The sequence below is a fragment of the Pygoscelis adeliae genome, unplaced genomic scaffold (assembly GCF_000699105.1).
Source record: "Pygoscelis adeliae isolate BGI_AS28 unplaced genomic scaffold, ASM69910v1 Scaffold62, whole genome shotgun sequence".
In the NCBI taxonomy this organism is placed as follows: Eukaryota; Metazoa; Chordata; class Aves; order Sphenisciformes; family Spheniscidae; genus Pygoscelis; species Pygoscelis adeliae.
Window position 1 is genome coordinate 354,660 of NW_008824401.1, and position 6,180 is coordinate 360,839.

Here is a 6,180-nt window from a genome sequence, read left to right on the forward strand (position 1 = left end):
GCAACGGGTGAATCTACTTGTAGGCCTAATTAACTACTTTTCCCCTCTAGTTAATGACAGCTCTTTAGATGACATTAAATATATATTACAAAGAATCGCTACTATAGAGAACAAGTTATTCCAACAATATGAATTCAGTTGTTGGTTGTTTTTTTTTCCCAGGAAGTTCAGCTAATAAAAGGTGTTTAGCTTTGTTCACATAATCAAATAGACTTAAATACAAAATCATTTGTGATAGAAGGCAAAAAGTGATTGATCCCTAATCATCTTTCTCACCCAACTACCTTTTCTTAAAGAAAGTTACCAATAAAAACTTGCTTGGTGATGTTTATTTTAGTAATATAACCTATTCTCTCAACCAATACAAATATTGTTTAACAAAAGTTTTTGGGGTTTTTTTTTGTTTCTTTTTTTGTCTCGTGTAAGCTTTTTTAAATGTTTTCCCTATGGTTTTACTATTAAAATACAATGCACAAAATACAGTGGAATATCCCAATATCAGTATATATTTTTTTGCCAGTAGCATTTTTGATACAGAAGATTCAGATAATGAAACTCCATCTTTTCTTCAGAAAGAGATTAATTTGAACACACGAAAATCTCTGAAAATATGGAGATTCAGATGTATTGTTTGCAAATGTGCAAAAGAGAATCAATTTAAAGATGCTTCTATGAATTTTCCCAATACTAATCAATTTTACCATCCTTTTGGAGGATGAAATCCAATAGTAAAAAAATTTAAAAAATTATAAAATCCAATTAAGAGCAATTTTGAGAACTCCAGGATTGCAACCATGGAGAGGCTGATTATGGAAACACTGCAGTATGGTTCTGGAGCAAGATACCTAAGCTTCACCTACATCATCTTTTAAGCTGCTAGACCTTTTCCCCGCCCCTATATGATTTATAATGCGTAAGTAATTTTAAGCTTTAAAACTCAAAGTGTGACTGCTCTTCCCTCTTGGGCCACCATATGTAGAGGCAGACAGAATTTCCTGAGGATCCAATTCCCTCTGTCATATAAACCCTTCTATAAACTAATATAGTTCTTTTTTTGTAACGGAGTTAAGCACTATCAGGGTAGGGAGGAAGAAGAATGAGGAACTGATTGACTTAGGACAATATCAAAGTATATTTCATGTAGATACATTCAAGCAACTCCTCCTTCTCTACCTTCCCCATTTGGCTTCAGGGGAAAAAAGATACTGTTAAAGGACAACAGTTCTGAGAATGCACTAGGAAGCACCCTTACATACAACTATTAATTCACTGATGCTTTTCTGCTTTTTACGCCTAACAAGAAGTCATTCATAGAGTTACTCTGATTTAAAATATTGCATTAACAAAGTTATTTAAAACACTAAGTTCCAATAAAATTCAGTTATAAATTAAAATGACTAAAATTTATCTCATCTTACTTTCTTAAAGGATGAGCAGAATTGCATTGGATATTTGATTACATTTTTTGCTTGTGGGGTGATTTCCCTCTGTCGTGGTTTAACCTCAGCCAGCAACTGAGCACCACACAGCTGCTCGCTCACACAGCCCTCTCCCCTGCTGTGGTGGGATGGGGGAGAGAACTGGAAGAGTAGAAGTGAGGAAAAACTCGTGGGTTGAGATAAAAACAGTTTAATAATTGAAATAGAATAAAATAATAATAATGATGATAATACACAAAGCAAGTGATGCACAATACAACTGCTCACCACCCGCCGACTGATGCCAGCCAGTCCCCGAGCAGCGGCCCCCCTGGGCAGCTTCCCCCAGTTTATGTACTGAGCATGACGTCCCATGGTATGGAATGTCCCTTTGGCCAGTTTGGGTCAGCTGTCCTGGCTGTGCCCCCTCCCAGCTTCTTGCTGACAGGGCATGAGAAGCTGAAAAGTCCTTGACTAGTGTAAGCACTGCTCAGCAACAACTAAAACATCGGTGTGTTACCAACATTATTTTCAACCTAAATCCAAAACACAGCACTGTACCAGCTACTAGGAAGAAAATTAACTCTATCCCTGCCGAAATCAGGACACCCTCCCTCAAAAAAAAAAAAAGTAGCAGCTTGTACAGGCTGAGACAGCATTCTAGATCATTAAAAGAATTCAACACACCAGGCCATGTTTCTTATTCCACATTACTTTTTACTTGCTTGATGTAAAGTGTTCTGCTAGATTCTGCCCCCCCCCCCAAGATTCATCATCATTTGGCTTTTTGCCTTGTTTTTGCTTGTGCTTTTGCTGAGCTAAAGAATCAATATCTGTATAAGCCAATTTTTAATTAAACAAGCTGATCCTATACAGACATTTTCCTATTTTTAATATTTATATACATACACAAAAAAAATGTGTAATTATCCACTATGAGCCATATTCAAAGCTTTCTGAATTAAATGTAAAGACTTTTGATTTCCTTGAACTTTTGAATTAGGTCCTAGAAGCAAACATCACCAGAGATCTTATTCAGCCAAGTGGAAGAAAAGAGATCAATGTCCTCCTTTTTTCTCTTGGTTGGTCCTGCCCTGACTGCAACAGAAAGAAAAACAAATGCTAAAGAAACAGATGCTCCGATTTACTCAATGAGTGCTGTGGAAATCTAAAATTTTGGACAGATAATTTAAGAGTTACTTAAGACTAAAGATGAAGAAAGAATGTAGTTTTACAGCAGATTTTTTTGAAGAGTCTCAAAGAGATTTAAAATATTAGAATTTAAGATGTGGTCTCTGATAGAAGGCAGATGAGAGAGTGCAGAGGAAGTGAAACAAGACTGCCAAATCCAGTTAAAAAGAAGATACCTTTCCCCTCTCAAGTTTCCGTTGCACTCATCTTTTAATACCACACTGAATTAATTGCTTCAGAATTTGGGGTACAATAAGATGGAATTCTATACAAGTATGCAAGATCATTACTGAATTGATGTACTTTATCTTAAGGGGCATCTCTGCAAGAGCATTGCTTGAAGAATAATTGCATTTTCAAATTGTAGACTACCGGGTCCTTCTATGGTATGAAACACAGGCATAGAGTTACAAATATTCATGTAGAGTATTAACAACAAACTGGGCAATCAGATTGAGGAAGACCCAGCAGAAGAACTAAATGTGCAATTGTTACAGTTATCTCCAAGATTAATACATGCTGTAAGCACTGCAGCCATACCGCTTTCTGAAAGAAGTATGGGAAGAGCAATGACAGCCAAATTAAGTGTAGTTTCATTGAAAGATATTGGTGTAGGTAATCTCATCACCAGTTGATAGTAGAAGCCCAGAAAAAGGACTTCCATGAGCATGTTCTCCTCAGACTGTCCTACAGGCTCAAAGGCAGAAAAATATTTACAAACAATGTGTCAAAAAAATGAGTGGTGCCATAGAAAAGAGAAGTTACCATAATCTCCTTTTCTTCTTGCAGTGTCTGCTACCACACTAGACTCTGTAGCTAGATCCTTACCTCTGGTCTGTTCTCTGCCACAGGGGATTTAAACACCCCTGCTTTGGTCTTACTCTCAGGCTACTGGCTGATATCTCTCAGGCTGTGGAGAGTGAGACGCTGAAAAGAAACATCTAAAATTACACCTCTGCGCAAAAGATTTAAGGTCAGAATTTGAGCTACCTATGCAGCTTTGGTGCCTTTAGGGGTTAAGCAACAAGTGATTCTTCAGCATTACAAACTTTGACTTGGGCGAAAACACAGCTTCTGGTTTAGGATGCTGCACCATGTTTCTGTAGAGAAATCCAATGGCAGGGCGCAGCTCTGCATAGCATTCTGCAAAGGGTGCTCAAATCAGGGTCTACTATGCAGAATTTAAAATTGTCTTTTTATCAATGTCCTTAAGGCATACTGTGCAATGGAAGGGAAATAGTTTTGTGTCGATTTACACAAGATTCAATAAAAGCAAATTAAAAAGTTGTTTCCATTTAAAATCTACACAAGTTTTCTATTATCATGAGTATTATTAACTGGAGATATATATGCCAGATCTTCTTTTAATTACAGGCATATAACTTACACAAAAAGAAGTCATATCTTCCAAGTAATTACAGGCAGCTCTAAAGTATATTATTGTATTATTAAATTAAAAAAAATCCGCTAGGAGAAAGATCAGAAATTAAATATAGAATCATCCAGCATTCAAAGAAATAGTAGGCATAGACAGAAGTGACATAAGCTAAATTATTCAGTTTTAAAATACAGTTTTCACACAGAAAAGAATTATATGCAGTAGTGTTCTGCTGCAGTTTTCTAAATCAGATGTATCTACCAGCAAGCTACTCAGCTGTCATTAAAATGAGCAAAGAAGTAAACCCAGTTTATCCTGAAGAGCAGCCAAAGAACATTTTTCCCCCCACTGAAATAATTTCCAGAAAGATCCCCCATGCCTAGTAAGATGAGGAAAATGAATGACAGCATCATACAATCAGAGCATAGTGCATTAAGCAATATCATCTAACCTCAGTTCTTCAGAACTTGTACATATGTATTTGATTTATGCCCTCTTTTTCAAGCTAAGAACTCAGAATCCCTTATGCTGTCCAATGGTAGTGAGACAGTCTTGAAGAAAGAGGCACACGCCCTACTCCAGATAGATTAAACAGGCCTGTAAAGTCCTCATTGTATTAAGATACCAACGATCCAAGTCTGAATATTTTATCCACATATTTGTTCAACCCTCAGGAGACAAATCTGAGCGTGTAATGACCACAAAGGATTTACGACTCCCTGAAGTCATGCTTCTTCTTTTACCTTAGTCTAAACTGCCCCATAAATTGGACTATCCAATCATAAACCAGTTCAGCTTTCATTCTACTCTAAGTCAGCAAGGCTCACCCTGAATTAATGATGAGCCTTAATAAGATGGAAAATAGTACAGATTAAAAAGGATCATAATACATAAAACTGCATTTTAAGGTTGAGCTGGATATAGACTTTAAGCTAGCTGTTACATCTTTTACAGTAGATTTAGAGCAGGATATCCAGGAAGCATTTTCAAAGCTAGTTCTAAAGGCTTTTACTATATGACCATGGAGAGGCAAACAAGCTAGGTAAAATATGTGCATGTACTAGACATATCTAAAGCATACATCTATTTTTATGCCTAAAACAAATGTTTAAGTTCCAAAACACTGAAATGTATCATTTTTCCAGTAATAGTTTCCAGTAGTGAATGGAACCAGAACTACCAAAACATTGCAAGAAAGATTATTTTAGTCAGATTTCCCTTCTGATTTTGTAAGCTCAACAGGTTTAGAAATTTGTGATAAGTTCTGAACTTCTGGATGCTTATCTAAGCTGAACTCAAAGCAACCCCTTTTGAAATCTACCCTGCTGTACTTGTGTTCCAGTAAGATCACAAATTGGGTACTGCTTCGGAGGCTAAGCTAAAAATGTGAAATGCTGAAGATCTGCCTTAAGGTTCTGCAGCTTGCATGTATGCCTCTTTGTATTTTTATAAATGACTGCCACTGGTGAGTTTTGTCATGACATTGTAATTATTGCCTTTTTCTTAGACTCGTTTTCTTGTTAATGTGAATGGAACTCCTCTAAAATAAAGGAGAACATTTTCTCTCCCTACATGTCAACAGCACACATATGAATGCCTTTTTTGTCGATTATTTTTCCCCATCATCTTTACACAGTGGAGTAAAAACTCCAAACTAAAATGCCTTATTCAGTCTTAAGCTATGTGAGAATCTTTGCCGTTTTAAACAAGTATCAACTACATTCATAGCGAGATTAAAAATAAATTTTATTAGTAACCTTAGCAAGTACTCTGCAAATATAAAGGCTGTTAAATTTTATAAGGCAGTAACACCCTAGAAAGTGCTTGAAATGTCCATCCACCCTCACAATGACTAGCTGCCTTTGGCCACACTTCAGTAAGGAAATACACAACATGTATTAGTTGGACTACATAAGGCAAAGAGTGTTCGTTTCAAACTTTTACTGCACAAGCATTTTTATTCTGGCTAATTCAAAGCATCAGAGTGGATTAAAGAGAGAAGGAAAGAGAAAGAGCGAGGGAGAGAAGGTAAATTAATTCCTCCATACCAGAAAGCCAACTTTCAGTCAGCTTTTCCCTGGATGTTTGTATCTGCAAGCCTACTGAGGATTCCAGCAGAAGAAAGTCTATTAATTTTCCATGTACTTGTTGACAAAAAAGCTATCAGGATTATGGGTTGAATATTTCTAGAGT